Source organism: Lithobates pipiens, unplaced genomic scaffold (assembly GCF_037356315.1).
Source record: "Lithobates pipiens isolate NorthernLeopardFrog02 unplaced genomic scaffold, aLitPip1_a1.2 Scaffold_18, whole genome shotgun sequence".
NCBI lineage: Eukaryota > Metazoa > Chordata > Amphibia > Anura > Ranidae > Lithobates > Lithobates pipiens.
In genome coordinates this window covers 442,222,222-442,250,047 of record NW_027507758.1, presented here as the reverse complement: position 1 = coordinate 442,250,047, position 27,826 = coordinate 442,222,222, and the positions used below count along the sequence as shown (strand labels likewise).

Below are 27,826 nucleotides of genomic sequence, written 5' to 3'. Positions count from 1 at the left end.
GGGCCACCAGTGCAGCCTATCAGTACCCATCAGTGCAGCCTATCAGTGCCCATTAGTGTAGCATATTCTGTAAGTACCCACCAGTGCAGTATATCAGTGGAGCCCCATCAGTGCAGCTTATCAGTGCCGCTTCATCAGTGGCCATCAGTGCAGCATATCAGTGCAGACCCATCAGTGCAGCTTTGTCAGTGCTGCCTCATCAGTTCCCATCAGTGGAGCATATCAGTGCTGCTTTATCAGTGCAGCCTCATTAGTGCCCATTAGTGCAGTTTATCAGTACCCATCACTGCTGCCTCATTGGTGGCCATCAGTGCTGCCTCATCAGTGGCATCAGTGCCACCTCATCAGTAGCCATCAGTGCAGTATAGCAGTGCAGCCCCATCAGTGCAGCATCATCAGTACTGCCTCATCAGTGCAGCATATTGGTGCCCATCAGTGCAGCATATATGTGCCCATCAGTGCTGCCTTACCAGTGCAGCCCTATCAGTGCAGCTTACCAGTGCAGCCTCATCAGTGGCCAGCAGTGCAGCCCTATTAATGCCCATCAGTGGAGCCTATCAGTGCCCATCAGTGCAGCCTTATGTCACTGGATTAGTAAAATGAATCCCATCTTGTAAGATGTTTGGACTTGTGTTTGCTGCCACTGATTGCAATCATAGGATTATTTCATTTGTTTGTATGATGACTAGGCAATCCCTAGTTATTATACAAATAAGTGAAATATTCAGTAGCATCAAACACAAGTCCAAATATCTTCCAAGATAGGAGTAATCTTAGTAATCCAGTAACATACTGTGATAGTACATATGAGGTGAGCAGGTCCAAAATTTTATTGGCATCATATACAATTAAAAGTCTTAATTGTATGTGATTAAATAAAATATGCTCGCTCAAGCAAGGACAAGGATGCTTCAAGAAATGAAATGAATTATATTGAATTGATGCCATACCTGGGGGCTCCGACTTCCCTCCTCTTCTCTCCGCACTATTGACACAGACCCCGGAGAAAGTTACATATTGTAACTTCCTCCCAAGGATGCTGTGAAGGAGGGTAGGCAGAGCATTAGACTGAAGTACCACATTACGTACTGTCAACCCCCAGACCAGTTGTATTTAAGTGTAGCCGGGAGCCACCGTTTTTTCTGAACGTCCTCGCTGGCCGGTATTATCATACTGGTAAGCAGCAGTGCGACCGCTTTATGGGTGCGCCAGTCTGATTTGCCTCCTGGACCCCCCCCCCCCCCAGCCCCTGTTGTCCCATAAGACTGGTGCTACACTAAAAGTGTAGTGCAAGCCAATGGGGACTCTTTTAGGGCCAGTTTACACCACATGCAGTCCAGTGGGTTTTTTTCTGCATCAAAAACGCATACAAAGTAGGTTATATGGTTTTCTAATGGCATAGTTTGCACCAGTGCTTGCAGTTCCAGTGCGTTCCAGTTCCAAAAAAAAAAAAGGACATGCTGCATTTTTCTTGCCCAGGACTGTACTGGAACGCTGTAAAACGCACCAAAAACGCATTAAATGCACTGGAACGCATCAGAAAGCATCTGGAATGCATCCAGACTGTGTTTCTATGGTTCGAACTGGCCCTCAGTGTGGGAGCTAGGCAGAGGCTGTTTTTTCCGCCCCCCCCCCCACAGCAAAGTGCCACACTAGGATACAGATACAGTACAAGATACAGTGCTGATTGTGGGAAGGACAGAAGAAGCAACTTTGAGGATTGAAAAGCTTTTTGGATTGATTAGTGCTATATACATAAAAAAATCTAAATTTTCAAATATTGAACTATTATGTAAGTGTTTTTTTGGGGGGGGGGGTGGAGTTTTTTTTTGCAAACTAAAGGGAACAGGGGCATGTGAAGTGGTTTCCATGAATGTACCATCCTTACAATATAGTTACCAACTTAAGTCTAATTCACACGAGTGGTAAAAATGCAAATCAGCTGCCTGTTTTTAAAGTTTTTCCTAAAATAACAAACCTGTCATACTTACCTGCTCTGTGAAATGGTTTTGCACAGAGTGCCTCAATCCTCCTTTTCTGGAGTTCTCTGCCAGCACCGCTGGCTGCACCCTCCTCCCCTACTGAGTGCCCCATAGCAAGCTGCTTGCTATTGGGGCACTTGTGCATGCTCACTCCTGAGACTTGCTCTAATGCAGGCCATACATGGGTCAAATTCCCCAAAAATTTCTTTCGAAAATCTGATATTTTGTGAACTTTTTGATCAGTTGATGCCACCATTGATCCATTGATTTCTAAATTTGCCCAACCAAGCCTTCAATTTCACCTCATGTTGCTACAGAAAATAATTTTTGTGACCGAGAATTTTCTTTTCTTTATGGGAATTTTCTTTTCTTGTGCTCATGCACATTTCTTTTTTCGATTATATTTCTCACACGATTCTGCCATCATTGATTAGAAATTTGTTAGTTTTACCAAAATTTTCCAACATCAAATTCCATGGCCGCATGAAACTCGGCTGTTGTGGCGGCCCATTAATGATGCAAAATTCAAACAGAAATTCTTAGATAAGATTTTTAAAAGAAAATTCTTTCAGAATTTGACCCATGTATGGCCTGCATAAGTGTCCATAAGACACTCCCTCGTCACTGGCTTATAACTAAGCCAATCAGAAGCTAGGGCCCTTGGAGAGCCTCGGCTCTCTTGCATATCACTTTATCAAGATCGGGCTTGGATATGTATTTAGGGGGGCTGCGGGGAAAGCTGCATGCAGAAGTTTTTTTTACATTTACAAACACTTTAACCACTTGAGATCCGCGCTATAGCCAAATGACGGCTACAGCGCGGATCTCCTTTTCCGGGACTACGTCTATTGACCATGAGACTCTGTCCATGAGACTCGCCTGATCACCGATCCGTGCAAGGGGTCGATCCCGACCCCTTATCACGTGATCAGCTGTCAGCCAATGACAGCTGATCATGTGATATAACGGAGCCGGTAATCGGCTATTATTCAGCGCGAGGAGAAAAAAAAAAAGCCGATCACCGGCGGCCGTGATCGGGACATCAGTCCCGATCATGGCCAGCCCTGCTAGTGCCCACCTGCCCCCTGCCAGTGCCCACCTGCCCCCTGCAGTGCCACATGTCTAAAAAGTAAGTGCCACCCGTCAGTGCCACCCAGCAGTGCCCATAGTGCCACCCAGCAGTGCCCACAGTGCCACCCACAGTGCCACCCACAGTGCCACCCAGCAGTGCCCACAATCTGCCTCAAAGGTGCTGCACCCCAGTGCCACTTATCCGTGCCCATCAGTGTCATCTACCAGTGCCCAGCAGTGCCGCCCATCAGTGCCCAGCAGTGCCACCTATCAGAGCCACCTATCAGTACCACCTATCAGTGCCCATCAGTCCCATCTATCAGTGGTACCTATCAGTGCCCATCCGTGCCACCCATCCGTGCCACCCATCCGTGCCACCCATCCGTGCCATCTTATCTGTGCCCATATTTGCCCATCAGTGCCGCCTTATCTGTGCCCATCGGTGCCGCCTTATCTGTGCCTATTAGTGCCGCCTTAACTATGCCTATTAGTGCCCACCAGTGCAGCCTATCAGTGCCCACCAATGCAGCCTATCAGTGCCCACCAATGCAGCCCATCAGTGCCCACCAGTGCAGCCTATCAGTGCCGCCTAATCAGTGCACTTCAATGAAGGAGAAAAATGACCCGTTTGCAAAATTTTATAACAAACTATTACACATGATTTTTTTTTGCATCTTTTTTTGTTTGTTTAGCAAAAAATAAAACTCCGAGCTGTAATTAAATACCACCAAAAGAAATCTCTATTTGTGGGAAAAAAATGATAAAAATTTCATTTGGGTACAGTGTTGTATGCCCGCGCAATTGTCATTCAAAGTGCATCAGCGCTGAAAGCTGAAAATTGGTCTGGGACTGAGGGGGGTTTAAGTGCCCAGTAAGCAAGTGGTTAAAGAAAGCCCAGCTAAAACCTAACATTGGCAGATGCAGGGGTTTGTGTACATGCCATGGCAATTCTAACTTGGCATGTCGACTATGACAAACATTTGGATCACAGTATTCTCATGCAAAATCCCTGTTCAACTGTTAAAAAAAAAAAACTTTCAGGAGGAGTATTCCCTTCAAAGGCCTGCAAACCTCTTCACAGCCAGTTCATTTTGGTTTGTTTTTAGGGGGGCAGTTGACATTGCCACCCATGTGAATGAGGCCCTGTGCCACACCAAGATCCCTAAATTAATACATAAATTTCAGCGAAAAATATAATTTCCAAAAACTTCAAAGAGCTTAATAAAGACCTTCATTTGAACCCATGAGGGCTACTAAGTACTCAGAAACCATTGAAATTACTTTGGTTAGAAGTGTTTAAAATACAGCAATTAAGATAGTTACATCCAGTTCAACCTGTGTAGGTGTACGTGTGTCAGTGTCTATAATTATTTTCCAAATTCCTGTATATTGTGACCTTTGAGATGTACATCCAAGAGTCTCTTAAAAATATCCATACTTCCCGCTGCCACCACCAATTGTGGAAGAGAGTTCCACATCCTTATAGTGCTGACAGTGAAGTTTAAGGTTAAACCACTTCTCCTCCAGTTTATTGTGTGGCCCCGTGTCCTCTTACACTCCATGTAGCTTAGTACCCTTTACTTTTCTGCTCAGTGGAAGGTTAAAAATGCTTCGGCATGAGTGGTCAGTTGGAGAAAGAAAAATGCCTCAGAGAAAGAAAAATGTGCTGTGCCACTGTGTGTGGGAGAAAAATGCCCAGCGCCATTGGTCAGACAAGAAAAATAAACAGTGCCATTGGTCAGTGGGAGAAGAATGTCAAGCATCATCGGTCAGTCAGAGAAAAATGAATGGTGACATTGATCAGTGCTAGAAAAATGCCTGCCGGTCACAGTAATTCAAAAATGCCTTGGTGTTACTGGGAACAAAAAAATTAGCCACAATTTAACAGTCATACTTCAGATCAGCCTCCCATTATCATCAGACCTCACATGAGCTCCTGCTTTAAACTCCTCTTCAAACCCCAGATATTTCCCCCTTAGCACTCAGACCCCAGATTACGGGGTTTGGAATCAGGGGTCTGGAGCAAGTATTTTAGCACCCAACACTGGGACATTCGATGAGTCCACAGGATACTAGGATTTGCTTCAAATCCCAGGACAGCCCAGTTGAAATTTGGATGGTTGGGTTATCATGGCTGTTTGAAACCGCGGTCTAGGAAGATACCACCTCTTAGCTTTGAAGCGGTTAAGAACCGGGTTCATGGTACACTCATCAGTGAAATATTAATGGCGATCTTTGAGGATAATGTATCAAAATCAAAAGATGGTGCTGCGCTCTAAGTGATAACACAAACAATGTGCAAAATGAAAATGAAAGTGATGGGTGCTACAATAGAGAAGTAAAAAAATTATTATTGTTAATTCAAATAAACAAGACAAAATTTAAAAATATAAATAAAAGGAAATACCAAAAGAACAGCGTTAACCCAGAGGATAAAATGTCCTTATTTAGTAATAAAAACAGTGAATACATGTGAATACACGAGTGAATTCTGAACAGTAAATAATCTTCAGTGCAAATATAGCAATATAAACGGTGACTTTTCTTCCGTGCAAGGGTAACAATCTAAGCGGTGGATAATCTTCAGTGCAAATACAGCAATGTAAACGGTGACTTTTCTTCAGTGTAATAACACCTTAATGGAAGATGGCCCCTTACCTTACCACTGTAAGGTAACAGTGTGTAAATAAAGCAAATGCAGATCCTCGATCTCTCAGTGGATCCCTCTGGTGGCTGCGTGGGGCCTGTCTAAACAGCCTTATATCCTGGTCAGTGGTTTAGGATGATGTATATGTGTCTCTCAGGGGGTGAGAGTATATTGCGTGGAAAGTACTTCCAGATAGGTACATATATGGAGAAAGATATGGGGGTCCCAGATAGTGTAGTATGTAAAATATAGATTTTTTTTTCATTTAATAGATCCAACTGCAGTACTTACATTTAAACACAAGGTAAAGTGCAAAACACCACGAGCAGCGAGCTCTTACACTGATGTCACTTTTGGTGCCTGTCTGTTCCGATGCGTAGCTTCAAAGCGTGACTTCATTCCCTGATTTCTCTTGTTATATTGGAAAACTTTAAAACAAACTCCCCTTGTTGAAACCCCCAGAGGATTCTGCATGACCTTTGTGCTGCCCCAACGGGGCATAGAATTTATATATATATATATATATATATATATATATATTGTTTTCCTAACCATTTTTCTATGGACGTTTATATTTAGTTCACATGCTGCCATCTAGCGACCTTTTGTGGTGATGCACTTGTGCTCTCAAGTTTATTTCCCCTTATGTTATGACATACTTCCTTTGTATGTAATGCTCCACCCTACTTCCTGTGTTTTTGTACTTCCTGTGTCATCAATGGAGTAACAAGCCTCATGTAGCAGGGCACATATATTCTATATTGTAAGCTACAGACAATATCATCTTTTGACCACACAATACCACAACCTGTTCATCTGTTTGTATTCTGTCATCTGATGTTCAGAATAAAAGCATCTGTCAATGGAAATCGGTATTGGTGAGGTAAAGCTGTTTGATGAGGATCGTCCTCAGTGATTATATATGCTTATACAGGCCAGGCATAGAGGATTAACAAGGGATAGATCGCTTCACAACAATCGGAGTCAGAATAACCTTCTTAGCAACTTGAGCAACTTGAGAAAAGTAGAAAAACTTTGCTTTTTGTGACTTATGAGGGTGCTAGTTTAAAGTTTTATGCAGCCGGGTGAGAGTTTTATGTAACACACCCTGGCAGAGTAGAGGACCTATCTCGAAAATGGAGCCCCATTTAACCTATTGGTAGTTTTAGTATTGTTGGAAATTTGGGTTTCACTCATGATTGCATTTTTAAGAACTTTTCTCTCATAAGGACAACTGGCAGGGTTATAATATTAAAAGAGAAGTATGGGTTTGCCGTTTCTTGCCCATTCATACTTACCTAGGTGGATGCAGCATTGGACCAATGCTACATCTGTCCCACGTCGCCTCTTCACTGAGAACGATGTTCGATGGCTCGGTTCTTACAGATCCCCGAGCGAAAAGCTGCTGTCTTTCAGTCAGCAGCTCTCCTGCTCTTCTCCTCCATGCTCATTGGAACGCTGAGCTGTGGAGGGGCAGGGCGCGGCCGTCTCTGCATCTCGCTGAGAGGCTGAGACACCTATCAATCCAGGTAGCTGGTGGATCCAGACTTCAGAAGTCGGGATGATGCGGTGCTTAGATTGATCTTGGTGATGTCAGCAGAGAGCAAACTTCAGACCGCTCTCTGCTGAAAACAGGTCACAGGAGCACAAAACAAATTGCACCCCTGTAACCCTTAGGAGAAGCTCAGCCGAATGAGCTCAGGCTGGACATCTCTTTTAAGAGTGCAAACTAATGTAATTTTTCTTATATATTCATTCTGTAATGCAGAATGCTTTGCCTGGATTAAAGTAATAATAGGCTGTTGTGTATCAAACTCCAGTTATGCAGTATGGGATCATTATTTGGGAGTGGTGTGGGAAGAAAGGGAGGGTCAAACCATTGAGTGTGAAGTATAGGAGACTGAGCACAAATTACTGTATGTGTCATGCACTTCCTTTTGCAATCTCATTTTCTGAGAATAACCACCATATCTGATAACAAAAGTACAGGTATGGAACCATAACATTTGTGTACTGTTATGCTTAATTATCTTAGGCTATAACAAGAAACTATGTATGTCACCCACATTTTCGTACAGCACTAGCCTTCAGTACTGTGGTTTCCTTTGTTTTGTCCTCATCTCAGACAATGCAGTTTAACGCTTTGGTGACATAACATTTTTAATCAGAGTAAAACAATTGCACAAAATGTTTTTTATCTGTTGTCTGTTGTTATGGGCACTGGGCACCTTTTAACAGCAGCATTGCCAGTCTGAGAGGAGGGGAGTGTTAGATGTACTAGCAGATTTTGATACATTAACAAATTGAAGCCAAACTCCTACTCACACTGCAGTTACACAAGCAGTAACAGCAAAACATTTTTTCTTTTGGGGTGAATATATAAAAGCTGATCGTTGCACCCATGTCAGTGATAAATGGTTTGTCTCAACATTCCAACTTCTATATTTGAAGGGAGCTTGTTCTGTTGAAAAATATCAGACTTACTGTCTGGATCACCAGATGAAAATAAAGGAAAGAGAGCCTAAAAAAGAAAATCAATGCTGCCATTACATCTAAGAATTGGTAAGCTGAAATATTTGCAGATTAGGCTTAAAGCAGTATTCCACCCAAAAGTAAAGATCCCCCCCCCCCTCCTAAAATGTACCCAGGTTTTTCCAGCACACTCTCTGTAAAGAATGCCACTCCATCCACTGCTCACTGGGTGCAAACAGAAGTGACTCATTTGACTCTAGCCCTGCCCAATGCGGCTTCCCTGAGGAAGTCATGAAGACGGTGACATAACACGTGGGAGGAGCTGGGTGATGCCGCAACCACCAAGAGTTGGATTGCGGCTGCTTAGACAGCTTTTAAAGGTATATTTTTATCTGAAGTGATGTCAGTGCATTACTTTTAATAAAACATAAATAAAAGGTTTTAAAACATTCCCCTCTGCTCATTTTTATTGTATTCATTGTACACTGAAAAATACCAAATGCTCCTTATTCTACAGTCATATGTGTTTATGAGTGTTAAAGGGATTGTAAAGGGAGAAGTTTATTTTTTTTTATCTTAATGCATTCTATACATTAAGATAAAAAGCCTTCTGTGTGCAGCAGCCCTCCTCACCCCCCCCTAAAACTTACCTGAGCCCCATTTCTATCCAACGATATTGCACAAGTGTCTTGTCTGCCCAGGAGACCCCTCCTCATTGGCTGAGACAGCAGTACGGCGCCATTGGCTCCTGCTGCTGTCAATCAAAATCAGGCAGCCAATCAGGAGAGAAAGGAGGCCGGGTCACAGCTACGAGTGACTCGGCTCAGGTGCTGTGGGGGCATTTAACAAGAGGGAAGGGCCGGGAGTGCCAAAGAGGGAACCGAGAAGAGGAGGATCTGGGCTTCTCTTTGCAAATCCACTGCACAGAACAGGTGAGTATGATATATATGTTATTTTTAAAGAAAAAAAAGAGACTTTAGACCCCTTTCACACTGAAGCACCGCTAAAACAGCAATAAAGCGCTGGACATTTTTGCTGTGCTTTAGCAGCGTTGTAGTGGCTCTAGTGGGGCAGTTTTTTAAGGCCAAGTGATAACATGACTTTAAAAAAATACAAAAAACACCTGTTTTGCAGGGCTTTTGAATCGCTTTTAAAGCACTTGGGAAGTGCTGCCCATTCATTTCAATGGGCAGGGGCATATTTGGAGCGCTTTTTACAGTGCTCCAAATCTGCCCCAAAGATGCTGCTTGCAGGACTTTTTCTAACGTCCCGCAAGTGTACCGCCCGAGTGTAAAAGCACTCATGCAAATGAATGGGAGGCCGTTTTCAGGTGCTTTTCAGGTGCTATTTCTAGCTCTAAAATGCTTGAAAACTGCCTCAGTGTGAAAGGGGTCTAACAGTCACTTTAAAGCGGAGGTCCACCCTAAAGTGGACCTTCCGCTCATCGGAACCCTCCCCCCCTCCGGTGCCTCAATCGGCACCTTTCAGGGGGGAGGGGGGTGCAGTTACCTGGATAATCCAGGTAACTGCACCCACTTCCGGGATAGCTCTCTGCGGAAAGGGGCGTAACTTACGCCCCTTTCCGCAAGTGCCCGCCCCTTCCCGCAAGTGCCCCGCTGCCTGCTGGGAAACACACAGATCCCAGAGGCAGCAGGGAGCGTCCTTATTGCGCAGCGCGATTCGCGCATGCGCAGTAGGGAACCGGGAAATGAAGCCGAAAGGCTCCATTTCCTGATTCCCATACCCAAGATGGCGGCGGCAGGACCCGACAGACGACCTAGAGATCGGCTTCGGGTGCCGACATCGCGGGCGCGCTGGACAGGTAAGTGTCACTATTTTAAAATCCAGCAGCTGCAGTATTTGTAGCTGCTGGCTTTTAAAAAAAAAAAAAAACCCGGAGTCCCGGTGGACTCCCGCTTTAAGCATTTTTTCTATCGAAAACTCCCCTCAAAAACACAATTCTTATTTTTTTTTATTTGCTTCTAAACGCTCCTCTGAAAATATGCATGGACTCATAGGTTAACATAGAGCTGATTCTACAAACTGAAGAAAAAAATGCAAAACGCCTGTATAAGCATCACTTTTTTATGCCCAGTGTGCATGGACCCTTAAAGGGTAAAGCCACTCAAAACTGCTATTTGGCTTTACTGTGGACTCTAGTTGGCTGAATCTCTGTGTGGCTTCTTACAGTATCTCACAAAAGTGAGTACACCCCTCACATTATATTTTATTATATTTTTTCATGTGATAACACTGAAGAAATGACACCTTGCTACAATGTAAAGTAGTGAGTGTACAGCTTGTATAACAGTGTAAATTTTCTGTCCCCTCAAAATAACCCAACACACAGCCATTAATGTCTAAACCACTGGCAACAAAAGTGAGTACACCCCTAAGTGAAAATGTCCAAATTTCCCCCAAAGTGTTTGTGTTGAGAGGCCACCATTATTTTCAGAGCACTGCCTTAACCCTCTTGGGCATGGAATTCACCAGAGCTTCAAAGGTTGCCACTGGAGTCCTCTTCCACTCCTCCATGACAACATCACGCTCCTCCACCTTCTGTTTGAGGATGCCCCACAGATGCTCAATAGGGTTTAGGTCTGGAGACATGCTTGGCCAGTCCATCACCATTACCCTCAGCTTCTTTAGCAAGGCAGTGGTCGCCTTGGAGGTGTGTTTGGCTGCGTCCCAGTCTCCACCACCATACTTGACTGTAGGAAGGACACACTTGTCTTTGTACTCCTCACCTGATTCCCACCACATAAGCTTGACAACATCTGAACCAAATAAGTTTATCTTGATCTCATCAGACCAAAGGACAGGGTTCCAGTAATCCATGTCCATGGAATGTTGAACATCCAGTCACCAGTATGAGAGAGTGAAAGTGATAAAACCAAATTTAACACACCTGCTCCCCATTCACACATGAGACCTTGTAACACCGAGTCACATGACACCGGGGAGGGAAAATGGCTAATTGGGCCCAATTTGGACATTTTCACTTAGGGGTTTACTCACTTTTGTTGCCAGCGGTTTAGACATTAATGGCCGTGTTGAGTTATTTTGAGGAGACAGCAAATTTACACTGTTATACAAGCTGTACACTCACTACTTTACATTGTAGCAAAGTGTAATTTCTTCAGTGTTGTCACATGAAAAGATATAATAAAATATTTACAAAAATGTGAGGGGTGTATTCACTTTTTTGAGTTACTGTATATTTATAGATAACTTCAGTGATGAGATGTACAGGTCAGAATTCCTGGCTACTCCACCCTATTATAATGAAGGCAAATAAGGGGGTCTTACTCAGCCTGCGGTACTCTCAGTGTTCAGCAGCCAAAGTGACTTTTCTGTAAGAACTGCAGCCCAAAGTTGGGTCTGGAAGGGGAAGGGAGATGTATTGATAGAGGCAAGGCATAGCTTTCTAATGTCAGAGGCACCCCCCCCCCCCCCGATGACTGGTGATCTGATGATCGATGGAGGTAATGTAAAATCAGCAGGAGAGATGAAGGAAGATTCACAGAATGAATGTAACTGAAGCAGGGGGATCTTTTCACTGCAGATCCTTAGGTACAGGTTCTTCTCCACCAAAGAGAGCAGTAAGCAGCACAGTAATGACATCACTTACTCCAACTCTTATGAGGCTGGCAGTCACAGAAAGCAGTACCTTAGAGCTCACACTGCATATATACATATGAGGCGATAGGCACAGATGTGGACAGCAATCTTACAGGAAGAAGTAAAAAAAGGTAGCTTTTTCAGAGTACTGTATAGGCACAATTAATATTTCTAGATGCTCCCTATTACATAGCACATTTTCATGTTTTTACTTAAGATCTACATTAATGCATAATAAATATTTCATATATCAGTCATAATTCTTAGTATTAAATTTACATCATATCACAAAGTACATATCTACTTCACCTGAAAAATTGTTTTCTTTCCCAACTATCCTTCCTAGGACCTTCACCATTACGCACTCTTTTTCAGAGTCTGTTGGATAAACCATCACTTTTATGGATTTATCTATATTTCGAAAACTTCTGCACATACACGTCACTGGGCAGCCATTGCTTATGTGCTGAGAGCACGTTTTCTGCACATTTCTCAATACAAAGCCTGAGCTATCGTGGACAGCTCTCGGTCCCGGCTAGAGATTGGTAGCCAGCAGGACTTGCTTCTGATCATGTGACCACTGTGGCGGTGGTCACATGATCGCCAGTCCTTCCTACCCACGGATATTCCAACCCATTTAAAAGGATGCTGGGGGTGGTCTGAAGGAGATAAACAAGTTAAAAATGAACATGGCTTTTTTTTTTTTTATCAGAATATTCAAATAAATATTGACAGATTGCCTTTTCGGTGTAGCAAGACTTAATTAAAACAAATTTCAAGGCTCAAACTAGGACAATGTAAAGTCCCATCTCAGACTGCACAACATCTCCAGGTATATCATTTCTGTATTCAATAAAATCACAGCTGTTTTCTTAATGCACTAAAGTCTGCTGGTCTGAGAACTGGGATCAACCTGTGATCCTCAAAACAGGGCTATAGCTGAAAGAAACTGATTTGTATTAAATACATGGCAAGCATACACCACTTGAGTATGTGCTAGTGTACACATTATTATATACAGTCAAATGCTTGACTTGTTATAATGCATATATGTATAATAATGTTTAGAAACCCCCTTTTAAAAAGCAAAAACCCAAATGTTCTTTGCATCCATAGAACTTTCAGACTACTTTGTTTTATACGCCTGCAAAGTTTTAATGTACACTCATGGTCTAATAATTTCTGAACCTATCAGGCACAAATAAAAATGCTGAATACGTTTTATTATACCATTCTGATTTTGAAGATTTATATCTCTATCTATCTATCTATCTATCTATCTATCTATCTATCTATCTATCTATCTATCTATCTATCTATCTATCTATCTATCTATCTATATATATCTATCTATATATATATAAATAGATATATATATATATATATATATATATATATATATATATATATATATATATATATATATATATATATATATATATATGATCTCTCTCTCTCTCTCTCTCTCTCTCTCTCTCTGTATATATAGATATAGATATAGATATAGATATGTATGTATATATATATATATATATATATATATTTATTTATACATTTATTACACAATCATTTTAAATTTGGCAATATGAAATAGATTTAAAGCATTACCACTAGATGGCGTTAAACGAAAGTCCATATTTTATTGTTGCGTTGTAGCATTTAATTTTGTTCTTAGGCATGAAGCAAGTGATGAAAATAGAGAATTTTTTTACAGATATTAAAAACATATATTTAATTTGGATTTTCAGTAATGCAGCATAAATGAGTAAGCAACTAACTATGATTTGTAAAAAATATATATTAAAGTATTATTACTGAAGTTATTGGAGCATAGTAATAAGATCACTTGCACTAAAACAGACATTTCCTAAAGTAAATAAAATGATGAGACACATTACCTATTATAGTGTGATTAGCTGTGTTCATGTTTTCCCAGGTAGATGTATGCCTGCGCTTTCACAGTCCTGAGAGGGAACTCATCTGTGTAATCCAGCTCCACTGTTACACTGGAATTGGGCACTCCCCTTTTGTCCATTGTTGTAGCTACACTATACAAATACAGTACATGGCATCAAGAGTATAACTGTACCAGTTATGATTTAGTAATGGCTTTTGCTGTAGGGCAATATAGCTATATCAATGATTAACAGATAAATACCCTTTTTATTTAATTGTTCTTATTAATATTGTTACTATTATTATTTTGTAAGCCCAGGAGTCTTGATTTTTGAGTTCAGCTTAAACTCAGTGGGGGACATTTTTCAGTTCTGTCACATATGAAAAGGTAAAGCTAAACAGGAGCGATGAGAAATATTTTGGGACTAATTTATTACAATAATGCAGCTTGACTCATACATCCCTCTTTCTGCTGCTTTAGAGTAGTACATCGGGTTAGAGTGAAAATCTAACCAATGGTAAATCTATTGGAGAACTGTGCAAAAGTGTTACAGTTAGCTGTCCAGAATTACAGGCACGGAGGCTGCAAAGCAGTCACATTGACTTTGTATACTGGGAGACACTCTGTGAGTGGGTTCTGTGGATGGGGGAAAGCTGTACTTGGGGGAGAACTGTACTAGGTGGGAGAGCTGTACTGGGGGAGATTTGTAGAAGAGGGAGTGCTGTACTGGGGGAGATTTATAGAAGAGGGTGTGCTGTACTGATGAAGGGGGGGCAGTACTTGGGTTTGAGGTGTAATGGAAGGGGATCTGTACTGGAGGAGTTCTTTACTGGGGGAGAGCTGTACTATGGGAGCGGAATCTGTACTAGTAGAAGGTGGGGAGGTCTGTACTGTGGGTGAGTATGTATTAGTGAGGAGAGAGATTTTGGCTTGGGATGGGAGTTTTTTTGTTGCACTTTTATCTACTGACCTGCACGTTGCACACTCCTGACCCCCTGCACTCTGTGCATTACATAACCCTGGCCCCTGCACTGTGTTCATAAATTTTTACTAACCCCTGCACTCTGTGTGGTACACACTCCTGACTCCTTTCCTCTGAGCGTTATACTCTGTATTATATACAGTGGTGTGAAAAAGTGTTTGCCCCCTTCCTCATTTCCTGTTCCTTTGCATGTTTGTCACACTTAAGTGTTTCGGAACATCAAACCAATTTAAACAATAGTCAAGGACAACACAAGTAAACACAAAATGCAATTTGTAAATGAAGATGTTTATTATTAAAGGTGAAAAAAAATCAAAACCATCATGGCCCTGTGTGAAAAAGTGATTGCCCCCCTTGTTAAAACATACTATAACTGTGGTTGTCCACACCTGAGTTCAATTTCTCTAGCCACACCCAGGCCTGATTATTGCCACGCCTGTTCACAATCAAGGCATCACTTAAATAGGAGCTGCTTGACACAGTAAGGTCCACCAGAAGATCCTTAAAAGCTACACATCATGCCGAGACCCAAAGAAATTCAGGAACAATTGAGAAAGAAAGTAATTGAGATCTATCAGTCTGGAAAGGGTTATAAAGCCATTTCCAAAGCTTTGGGAATCCAGCGAACCACAGTGAGAGCCATTATCCACAAATGGCGAAGACATGGAACAGTGGTGAACCTTCCCAGGAGTGGCCGGCCGCCCAAAATTACCCCAAGAGCGCAGCGACGACTCATCCAAGAGGTCACAAAAGACCCCACAACAACGTCCAAGGAACTGCAGGCCTCACTTGCCTCAGTTAAGGTCAGCGTTCATGCCTCCACCATCAGGAAAAGACTGGGCAAAAATGGCCTGCATGGCAGAGTTCCAAGGAGAAAACCACTGCTGAGCAAAAAGAACACCAAAGCTCGTCTCAATTTCTCCACAACACATCTTGATGATCCCCAAGACTTTTGGGACAACATTCTGTGGACCGATGAGACAAAAGTGGAACTCTTTGGAAGGTGTGTGTCCAAGTATATCTGGCGTAGAAGGAACACTGCATTTCATAAAAAGAACATTATACCAACAGTAAAATATGGTGGTGGTAGTGTGATGGTCTGGGGCTGTTTTGCTGCTTCAGGACCTGGAAGACTTGCCGTGATAAAAGGAACTATGAATTCTGCTGTCTACCAAAAGATCCTGAAGGAGAATGTCCGACCATCTGTTCGTGTACTCAAGCTGAAACGAACTTGGGTTCTGCAGCAGGACAATGATCCTAAACACACCAGCAAGTCCACCACCGAATGGCTGAAGAAAAACAAAATGAAAACTTTGGAGTGGCCTAGCCAAAGTCCTGACCTGAATCCTATTGAGATGTTGTGGTATGACCTTAAAAAGGCCGTTCATGCTCGAAAACCCTCTAATGTAACTGAATTAGGACAATTCTGCAAAGATGAGTGGGCCAAAATTCCTCCAGGACGCTGTAAAAGCCTCATTGCACGTTATCGCAAACGCTTGGTTGCAGTTGTTGCTGCTAAGGGTGGCCCAACCAGTTATTAGGTTTAGGGGGCAATCACTTTTTCACACAGGGCCATGATGGTTTGGATTTTTTTTCACCTTTAATAATAAACACCTTCATTTACAAATTGCATTTTGTGTTTACTTGTGTTGTCCTTGACTATTGTTTAAATTGGTTTGATGTTCCGAAACACTTAAGTGTGACAAACATGCAAAGGAACAGGAAATGAGGAAGGGGGCAAACACTTTTTCACACCACTGTACACTATGCTGTGTATTTCATACTCCTGATGACTGCACTCTGTATGCTGTGCTGGGCTCTGTATGACACACTCCTGACCACCGCACCCTTTATACTGAAAAACATGTATTGAGTAGTCACTGACTATAGTATTAACCTATTGCCGACCACCCGCCATCACAGGCTGCAGAATGGCTCCCCTGCATGAATTTCTGAAGCTGTATGGCATGCGCTTTAAGGGGTATATGGGGCACGTGCATGCTGCTGTGTCACTGAGAAACCGATGCATGTGCCCAGCGGCCGCGATGTCCGCCGGGCACCCGCAATCACTCCAAACAGAGCAAGAATGGGGATGTGTGTGTAAACAGGGGAGAGGAGACAGATCGTTTGTTCCTAGTATATCAGAACAATGATTGGTCTCCTCCCCCAGGTAGTCCCATCCCCCTACAGTTAGAACACACTCTAGAAGAAAGCTCTATTTGTGGGGAAAAGGGACATACATTTTGTTTGGGTACAACCTTGCATGACCGCACAATTGTCAGTTAAAGCACCATATCACAAAAAATGGCCAAGTCAGGAAGGGGGTAAATTCTTCTAGGGCTGAAGTGGTTAAAGTGATTCTTCAGGATAGGCTGTGTACAGAAGAGCATATGTAGTGGAAGAGTTACATTTTTTACATATAAATATGCAGAGGTTTGTATGTGTCTATTAGACTCTTGCTTGCTTGTGGTATAGTAATTTAAGCTTTTCAGGCTCATGAACTGTGGCCGATGTTACATAGTTACATAATGAATAGGCTCAATTTTAAATACATAATTTTGTCACACCCACAAGTCCCCAAGGCACAATCCATGCACCACCTAGTTTTTCCTTCTCTGGGTTCCCAAGGCTGGACCCCCCCATGCAGAGAAAAATATTATGTGTGACCTTGCTTGATATATGTTAGATGATACTAGCCATAGTCATATCCTCAGCAGACTGGCAGCTACTAATGGTATTTCATGGTGTTTCATTGAAGGGATTATTAATTGTATGTCCTATTCATCCTCTCCAGCATTGATAAATAGGGCTTCTCTGGTGTGCAATGGCTTGCTATGACTAATTAATTTAGTATTTGTTCACAGTTTTGAGGAACAAGCTGAGTGTTGAAATTTCAATTTGGGTGGTTACATAATGAGGGAAAGAGACATTTTCACACATAACAACAGCAAAATATGGAAGTTGAGATAACCGTGGGATGGGGTCTAAACCCAACCTAATGCTAGCAATGGCGTTGATTTACTGATTTACTAAAGGTATTAATGGATGTTACCTGAGATTCACTTGGATGAACATTTATTTATCTGAATAGCAGGATCCGAGTCTTCCTAGCTATAAAAATGTCTGCTAAGCATGTGTGGTTCTTTTCTGCTCTCCCCACAGCAGGCCTGACTCATCTTGGTATAATGATCAAATATCTGATTAGTCATTCTCATTTTGTTACATTTCCCTCTCCTCCTAACAGCTTTAATATCCTGTCAATTCACATTAGAATAGATTAACTAGACCTGATTAATGCCAGTTCAATGTTTCTACCAGTTTTCTGAATGTCTTTCACCTGTGCTACGAGACAAGAGTGCCAGGCACCAACCCATAACTAATAATTTTGCCGTAAAGGCAAGAATTTTAATCACTGGAATATGAGCATAAAGAAATGACACCTCATTCTGCTAATGTTTTAGATGTGCTCAGATATGTAGCGATATGATAACAGTTAAAAGGCTGTATTCACATCTGAGCATTCCACGAACACGTGCAAAAACGCATTTTTTCGCAACGTGTGAAAAACATGCATTGTATTTGCTGTGTCATTGTTAATGGTACCCTAGACAAGCAAGCAGATGCACGTTAAAACACACAACAAATGTTTAGAAAAAAACACGCAAAGCTTAGTGTCCAAAAAATGACATGAGATTCTTTGGCACATTTGTCATGTGTAAGGCAGCCTATACAAATGAATGGCCTGCCCTATGCATGCAGCGCAAAACCACAAAAGAAAAGTGTGAAAAAACATGGGTTTATGAGATGCTAGTTGTGAACCTAGCTGAAGAGTGGTGTGAAGTTAAATTCTCTTTTATTCATGAAGGTCACCTGGCTATAACACCCCATGGTAATTGTGTGACATACCTCATCGCCACAACTACTGCAAAACCCCATCTTTGAGAAATGTGCGGTGTGTGATTTAGTTAACCGTATATTACTGAATGAAAATCTAAAAGTGTTTCAATATAACAGACATACAGTAAACGATATTTGCTGTTAAGACTGTATACACGGAAAATTAAAAGTTACAGTTAAACCGTGGATTTGCGTAAATGGTCATTTCGCCAAACTGTGATATTGGGGCTGTTGGAATTATTCTTATTATTTGTACAGGCTTCCTATATGTCTTGAGGACCCCATATCTTATAGATTCTGTCTCTGTTCCTATTTTTGTGTTCTAGATGTTTCAGTCTATAGTTGGGTGTTTCCATGTCTCCTTTTCCATTCTTCATAGAGAAATATAGATTCAAATCCCACAGGGTGAGAGGACCAAGGGTAATGCCTGTGGTAGGTGTGAAAATCTAGCTCTCCACATGTGCAGAGCTCATAGTTTTGTTATTATATTTAGACAGGGCTTTTTTTCAGTGGTAACGTGGAGGAACGCAGTTCCGGCACCTCCTGGATTGACTGTATGTAATGGCAGGGGGTGCTGGGGTGTGCTGCAGGGTATTGATGCTCACTGCTGGGGGATCTATACCAGCTGGTAGGGATCTATTTTTTCAGGGAGGTCTATTGTTGCTGAGGAGGTCTATTTGTTGTTGGCAGGGGACCTGTTGTTGCTAGGGATGGGTCTTATGTTGCTGGGGGTCGGTTGTTGCTGAAGGAGACCTACTGGAGGGGGAGGGGTATATTGTTGATGGCTGCCAGAGAGTCTATTAATGCTGGCTGTGCGGAGATTTGTTGATGCTGCCGGGAGTCTATTGTTTCTGGGGGGAAGATTTTGTTGTGGGTGGTACATTATTGTTAGGGAGATCTATTGTTGCTGGCTGAAGGGAATCTATTTTACTGCTTTTCTTGATATCGTTACAAAAATTCCATACAAATTACTTAGCACCATAAAATGATACTTGGTTCTGTTTTGTCTAAAAGGAGCAGTACTGGGAGGTGGGTAGGGAATGGAACCAAGGGACGGTGCTCAGAGGTGGGCAGGGGTGGGGAAAAGGGGTGACTTGGAAAAGGGGAGTTCCTGCACCTATTGTCTGAGAAAAAAAGCCCTGTATTTAGATCATGTATATGTGAACAGCTTTTAAATCCCTTCTTTTTTTTTTTTGATTGAATAAGAAAGCAGTGGTTGGACATGCTGGAAAGTAATTATTTTCAATGCAGTTGTAGTACATGGTTTAAAACTTTCGTATTTTCAGTCAATTAAATCATTAAAAAAAATCAAAATACAAATAAAAGATTCAATTACACATGAAAAAAAAATGAAATCAATGCAAAATGAAAGTGTGTTTGGCCAGCATTATTCTCCAGCAACTCCTGAAAACTGAAATATGGGGTTTGGGTAGAATGTACTTTAAAGTGAGCTCCTGGGATCTTGGAGACCTTTACTATCAGCTCTCTATAGAATTATGGCATTTTATTGCCATATGTAGTATGCTTTTATTTACTTATTTTTATGACCCATTTGAGCAATAACTGCATTACCACCGTACTTTGAAATTAATGAGCTGCTTCACAATTGTACTTTGAAATGAATAAAAGTATTGTAAAATCCCGAGATGGAGATGTTTTCAAAATTCTACACGGTCCTTACCAGAAAAACCATTTACTGTACAGGTTTGAGGTTTTTGTTTTAGTTGCAAAACATTACCAGTTTACACTTACAATAGACGTCTCTTTGCAGGGATATGATATGATCTTGTCCAAGTATAGACATTGTAAGCTAAAATTTATATGTGTATCTCATTCAAGCCTTGAGGAACTTGTTTAAACTTGTCATGGCATACGGTAAAGGTTACCGTTTTATTTAACACGTATTTCTCAGAACAGTGCATGATAAAGTATATGGAACATGCTTTGATAGGTAACCCTTATTCACTTAGGCATGTGTTTGAATGTGCATAACTCATGCTGTATTAAAATAAATATACTTTTTCCACATGTCACAGTATATAATAAACTGACCAGAGGTCCTGTACTAGCTGCCAGACATAAAAAAAAGTTCAGCTGCATTATATGTAAATACGTTAACTCCAGCTGCACATTTTTTTTGTTTTCAGTAAAACATGGAAGACTCACCCCTGCCAGGTAACCCCCCTCCAGTGCCCGAGGCTTGAACATTTACCGGCCTTTGCTTGTTGCATCTGACACCAATCATATAGAAAAAAAAGAAAGGACACCTCCCAAAGAGGAAGCAATACAATATTGACAAAGGTTCTAACCCCTCCATAATGTATCCAAAACTAAAGAAAATGTTTTGGCTGGAGTTGGGCTTTAACATTGTTCTTTAAATGGACACTGGTGAGAAACCTGGGCTAGCATGTGCACCCAGGACACTTCAGAGGAGGCTCAAAGCAAGTTTCTTGGTACCCTGGCCTAATGATTCTTATGGTGCTTTATTAACACACTGATTATAAATCTCCAATACTATAATCTCAACTCTGGGCTGCTGTTAAATATACCCATGCAGTAGGTTTCCCCTTTCCCTCGCATCACATGTGTTAAATGCTTATATGGCTAGTGCCTTGCCCCATCGCGGGCAGTGGGGAACATGGAGTGCCATATCACAGGTGGAGTAAGGTAAGTATGCGTTACCTTTTCTTTTTCTAAACAATCATTTAAACTGGTTGTAAACTCTTACAGACCACTTTTACCTACAGGTAAGCCTAGATTAAGGCTTACCTGTAGGTGCAAGAAATATCTCCTAAACCTACACGGCTTAGGAGATATTTGCAAAAGACAGGCACCGATGTCTACAGCGCATGAGCCGTAGACAACGACGTGCAGGCGCACTGAGCATGCCGTTTCTAACGGCGATCGTGCCGTTAGTGGCGGCTCCCGTGCGCATGTGTGGGAGTGACGTCATCGCGGCTCCGGCCAGTCACAGCCCCGGAGCCGCGATACCCGAAGTCACTGCAGGAGATATGGTGGCAACTGAGGAGGGGAATGAGGACCACTGCAGGGGCTTCGATCTCAGGTAAGTAGTTTATAATGAGCTAGTATGCTATGCATACTAGCTCATTATGCCTTTGTCTTGCAGGGTGTTTATTTATTTTATTTTTTTCCAAAGTGTTTACTTCCTCTTTAAACCATGCAGAAGGGGGTTGCGTGCACTGCATGGGTACATTGAAAAATCAGCCTACAGTTGGGCTTTACGATTACTATAAAAGTTCAAAATTGAATTGTTAAATGCTGAATTATTTGTAAAAGAAAAAACACAAGCCACATAGCAAGTAAGAATACCACCTACAATACTAATTTTAGTTTCGTACATAGATTTCTAAGTGGCCAGTGGGTAGATAAGAAACATTTACAAGATATAGTACACATACTACAAAACAGAAGTTCTATAGGGAATTTCCAGATTACACCTGGTTTTCAAAGTCCACAAAGTTTCCAAAACAGTCACTTTGCAATGTTCACGTTGTACTATTTATAAGGATGTTAGAAGATAACTTACATTCAATATTAGGTATCAAACCATTTAATAATGCTATAGATGACAATCACTTCGCTTACAAACAATGGAAAAACTTTTTTTTCACTGTCTTCCCAAGCTCAAGCTGCTTTCCAGCTGTCCTATAGCTTCTCAAACTATAAACGACTGTATATCATGTATATGCCTAATCCAACCAACTTCAGACATGAAGACCAGGATGACATTTTTTTACAATTTCCTGAAATTCTAACAAAAATTGGGAGACTTTGCTGAAATGTTACCATTTTTGTGAAATGCATTAAAGTTAATACATAAGGTGAAGTTAATGTGATTTTTTTTAGGTTTTAAGGGTGCAAAAGCTCCTTTCCCCTATCCTTGGCCTCTTCTTTTGGCAGAAAGTCACCTTGTTTTATCTTTTTTTTTTTCACAAAAAGAAAAAAAAAAAACAGCAAAAAAAATTGAATAAAAAAAGTACAGCTACAGTACACAAATATCAATCAAAAACATACCAAAAAGCAATAAAATACAAAAAAACAATAAACAAAAACAAATAAACTACCCTAAATACACTACTACTCCCCCTCTGCCCTAAAAAAAAAAAATAAAAAAAAAATGACACCCTCTCAATAAAGAAATGTAATTTTATTTTAATTTTTTTGCTAATTTAGCCTAAGCTAGAAATATGCGAAAATTATTATTTTGCCAATATTGCACAGGGGATCCATGAGCAAAAACTTTACTACTCATGTGAAGAGAGAAAAATGGGGTGGAAATGATAGGCGCTGTCATACACTGCCCATGCCTCTTATTGACAGGGAGAAACAGTAGTGATCAGGGCAGCTAATCAGACTTATCCAGTCAACTGTTTCCTTGCTACTGGACTTAAGGTTTAGGGCTTGTTGTAGTAGATATGAAATTATAACATAATAGTTACCTTACAACCTCTAAAAAGAAAAGGAAAAAAAAAATGAGAATAATTAAAGTATAACTAAAGGCAAAACTGTTTTTTCGTTTTGGATAGAGTGGGGAGAGTTTAGAGCCTCTGCCAGGTTGTTATTGCTCTCGTTGCCCCCTATTATGAAGATTCTAAGTCTCTTTAAATGTCCTGTTTACCATTATAACCAAGAGTGAAAGAAAATCCCAAATGTTGGGTTGTCCCCATAACAGTAACAAAGGGGGCATTTTCCAATGGGGACATGTTCTGGTGACCCACTGACATCCCGGGATTTTTACTTTATTTTGTAGGGATTGCCTCTCATTTCCTGCTTTGTCTATGCAAAAGAAAGTGAGAGGAAATCTCCGCAATGTCAAAAAAAATAAAAAATGACGGATTATAACCCTCCATTATTTTATCCAAAATTAAAAATAAAGTTTTGCCCTTAGTTCAGCTTTAAAGTTCATGTACACAGTTCTCATTCATTTGTTACTTTAATTAACTATTTTAATGCTTGTTTTATTGGTACGAAGGGCATGGAGTTTAAATGATACAAAGAGTTAAAGTTTGGAAACTAGCTTCCGAAGAAGCATTTGAAGTTCATAGATCAGCACATCCGGGCAGACAATCTTTCATCTTGAAAAGGAAATGAAAGTAAATGTTGACAATTTTTATGCCCACAATATGGCATTTTGCTAAGGCTTACTTCATGAATCATGATCAGGTGTCCGGCACAAACCACAGGATGGTAACATTACATTTTTTCAGTTCTATATGTACTTTATAAAACATTAAAGCCTAATGCATATAAATTATTCTGTAGGAATTAGATGTTGATACAAGTGACCAGAGTGTGTCACTTTAAATAATTAACATATTTGTCTCATTGCAGAAGGGATCTATTAAGTCCCTGTTTACACCTGTGAGACTATACACATGTTGGCTGATACACAGCAACAGGATTATTATTCATTTATATGGGGTCCCTTCACACTGTGATTCTCTTCTATTCAACTTGAAAAAAGTCCAGATTTTTTTTTTGTGCATCTGCATACGACAACTTGTCAGGATTAACAAAAGAAGTATAGAATTTTTAAAAGAGAATAACACTGGATACGAAGTGCACCATTCTGGAGGTGGATGCGGTATCAGTCCAATGCTCCATCTGTCCCTTGTTGCTTCTAGACCAAGAGCTGAGCAATCAAAGGCCGCTAATTACTCATATCTTGGTTTTCACTCTTCAGTGAGCAGAGAGCTTGTGACTGTCAGTTACTGGCTCTTTACTCTGCCCCTCCAGCGCTCACTGTAGCGCCGGGCTGTGCAGGTATCTGGGTGAATCTCAACCATATGGTCGGGATCTTTTCAGAGCCTGGACTGGCCCTGTGAAGTCAGCTGACATTGGACTTTAGCCTGCTGTCGGCTGAAAACAAGTCACAGGAGTGCAGAATGTACTGCTGTAATCCATAGAAAAAGTATAGCCAAAATAGCTTTGGTTATACTCCTCTCTTTAAATGTAACAGTCAGAAAGCGTTACAATAAAGTATCTCATAGTCACAGCTCCACCCCTAGAGAAGAGCCACAAAACATTCACAATTATTGATCAGTGGTCAGTGCTCCCATCAGATCATATACAAATTATTGTTGGATCTTACCTGCCCACAGGGATGTGGAGGGTCAGCAGTAGAAGTGACAGGAGGAGCAGTAGCCCTGCGGCCAGCCTCATCATCCTCTTGACCTGCCCTGCCTTTGATGCCTGCTTATTCAGGCCAGCTGCACCCTGGTCTCTGGGTCCAGGGGGTCCGTCCCGGTGCAGGAGCTGGAAGATTCACTGGCATTACCGCAGAACTTTTAAGCCACTGCAGGACAGGAAGGAACAAAGCCTAAGGGAAAGCTGCAGGGGAGATAGGCAAGCCAGGGTCTCCCCGAGCTGGGGATGGAGGTGGATCAGCGGCAGGCAGGACTTCCCTCAGCTAGTTGAGGTCAGGAGTAAATATGGGCCCCTCCATGCACCACAACTGACTCAAAAATCACGCACACAGGTAAGAGATGTACAGTACTCTGATCTACCAGATTGTGCTGGGGGGGGGGGGGCTGTGCTATGCCAGCAGAGATCTCTGTACTGTACATTCCAATTCAAGATCTGCACCCACTACTCCTCTGCTTCCACAGCTGATGAGAAAAAATCCAAATCCCCAGCAAGTGGCGTGGGATATAGATTTTACTGCACCCCTATACTGGAGTCCTAAGGCAGCTGTCTAAGCTGCCTTATGCTAGTCCTAGCCCTGAATGGTAACATTAACCAGTCCCAGGCATAGTCCTCTGTACTTCCAGAAAGCACTGCTCCGATCCATTGCTCAAACATATATTGGGCAATATCACTCACATAAATGGAAAAGACCAAGGAGAGTGCAGAGAGTAAAGTATGTTGTAACACAATTTAGTAAAGCAGTAAATGCATGTACCCATGAATAAGAGAATATCATGCCCAATGGTTTTCAAAGTGTGGGCATGATTAAATATTAAACAAAAAATACAAAATGCTGCGCAACACCTTTAGGTCTCAAAGTTATTAACTCTACTTGGCTATTGTGAGTGCTCCAGTAATAAATTAAATAATAACTAAATAACACTACTATAAATCAACACAAATGCTTCAAACAACCAATATCACTGTTGCATTCATTAAATAATGATGCATGCATCCATTTATTATTATTATTATACACGATTTATATAGCGCCAAAGGTTTACGCAGCGCTTTACAATGTAGAGGGGGACAACACAATTACAGTACAGTTCAATACAGAAGGGACAGGAGGGCCCTGCTCGTAGAGCTTACATTCTAAAGGGAGGGAGTAGTGGTACAAAATGTAATAGCTGCACGGGATGATTTGATGGTGGTGGCTCAGGGACAGTTCTTCTTAGGTGGTTATGGGATAGGCTTCTCTGAATAAATGAGTTTTCAGGGATATCCTAAAGGTGGACAGGTTAAGGGCTCATCGGGCATACCGGGGCAGGGAGTTCCAGAGGATGGGAGAGGCTCTGGAGAAGTCCTGAAGGTGAGCATGGGAGGAGATAATTTACATTGAGGAGTGAAAATATGGCCCCTTGCACACAAGCGTCATAATTTACTGATGTTTACGCAGGAACGTGTGATGCCCGTGTGCAAGGAGCCAAAAATTGTGTATAGGCCTGAGTAGCGTTGAGTATAGGCAAGTACACACATTCTTCATTACCAATATTGTAATATACTCATTTATACCCACGTAAACATGCATATAGATGACCAAACACAAGTATGAGAGTAAATTACTGTACTCAAATGTAAAATTGTCAATTTTTGTTTTACTGTTCTTACTCAACACTTTATTACTGATGTTTGCTGTGTGCAATGCCCTACAGACAACAATGCATCTCATTTCACATCAGTAAAAAAACTCAGCCAGTGCAACTATCCTAACACTTCTTATCCTTAAAGTGACAAATATATTAGAAAATCACATAAACATGTCCATCACATAAATCCCTTTAAATGTGCCTTCTACGAAGTGATGCAAATTGGTGATGCCGAGGTTTAGCCTTGAGGGGACATTCTACCCAGATTTTGTGGCAAGTGCTTAAAGTGGTGCACTTCTGTCTGAGTGCTCCTATCTTGTGTGTATATATATTTTAAACTTTGTAATAAAGAAATTTCATGTTATTATGACAAAGGAATATGCTATCCTTTCTTTTTTGAGCAGAGGAGCAAGTGGAGGCTACATATTGGTGGTGATTGACACAGGAGCCAGTGGAGAGATCCCCAGGAGGGAGAGAGTGGTGAAGCCCTGGGAATAGACCCCTTAAAGGGGAAGGTGCATTTGATCTATTGCTTACACTAATAGGTCCACAAGTTCAGGGGAGAGCACATAATGAATGGTGGTGGGATTAACTTGTTCTATTGGTGCATGTGAAGGATTAAAGAAGTATTTTCCAGCAATCCAGCGGTACTTCTAGGTATACGCAATGATGTCATAGGCCCCGCCCTGATATGTTTTGTCACACATGAGATGCTGAGAGATGAAACGTATAAATCCTGTTGCTTGTGTAGGTCTTAAGCCGTGTACACACGGGCGGATTGTATGGCCTACTTAGTCCGCCGAAACACATTTCAGCGGACAGTCCGCTCGTGTGTGGGCTTCAGCAGACTTTTTCAGCGTGCAGTCTGGCGTACTAAGTATTTCGGAATTTCCGTAATATTGTTCGTCATACTTTGGTTTCAGCGGACAATCCGCTCGTGAGTAGGCTAGTTCGACGGACTAAGAATGGCGCATGCTCAGAAAGGATTTACACGGCGGAAGGTTGCATTGCTGTGTATTGGACTTCCTATTTCTAGTCCCGTCGTACGTGCTGTACACGTCATCGCGCAAGCTTTTGATGGACTGTTTGTGCATCCGTGTGTGGTCAAGTCGGTTCATTCGAAAGTATGACGGACTGTCCGTCGGATTGTATGACGGACTAAGTAGGCCATACAATCCGCCCGTGTGTACGCGGCCTTAGCTGTGTTCACAAATTAGTGGTACAGATCCACCCCCTGCTGCAGCCTCTTACCTTAGGTATTGCTAGAAAGTTAAAATGTTGCAATCTGCTCACTGGTAAAGGTGGTACTGAGGAAATGCTTCTTCTTGCCTGCAGCAAACAACATCATTACAGCCTTGACAAAGTCCTTTGACTGGAGCTCAGTCACTGCTTTTCAATAAAGTTTGAAACTTTTTTTGCAAAATTATATTGTTGCTGTATATTTTGACTGAATAATGTATT

The 27,826-nt window shown here is 41.6% G+C and overlaps 2 protein-coding genes across 4 annotated transcripts in view; one reads left to right on the top strand and one right to left on the bottom strand.

Annotated features, from left to right (window-relative positions):
- The window catches only part of P2RY14 (purinergic receptor P2Y14), an 84,303-nt gene extending 70,502 nt beyond the window's left edge, over positions 1-13,801 (bottom strand). The window contains exon 1 of the mRNA XM_077488167.1: positions 13,692-13,801. The gene's annotated coding sequence lies outside the window, so the exon portion shown is untranslated. The remainder of the gene's footprint in view (positions 1-13,691) is intronic.
- The window catches only part of MED12L (mediator complex subunit 12L), a 740,921-nt gene that overhangs the window by 339,145 nt on the left and 373,950 nt on the right, over positions 1-27,826 (top strand). The window lies entirely within an intron of this gene.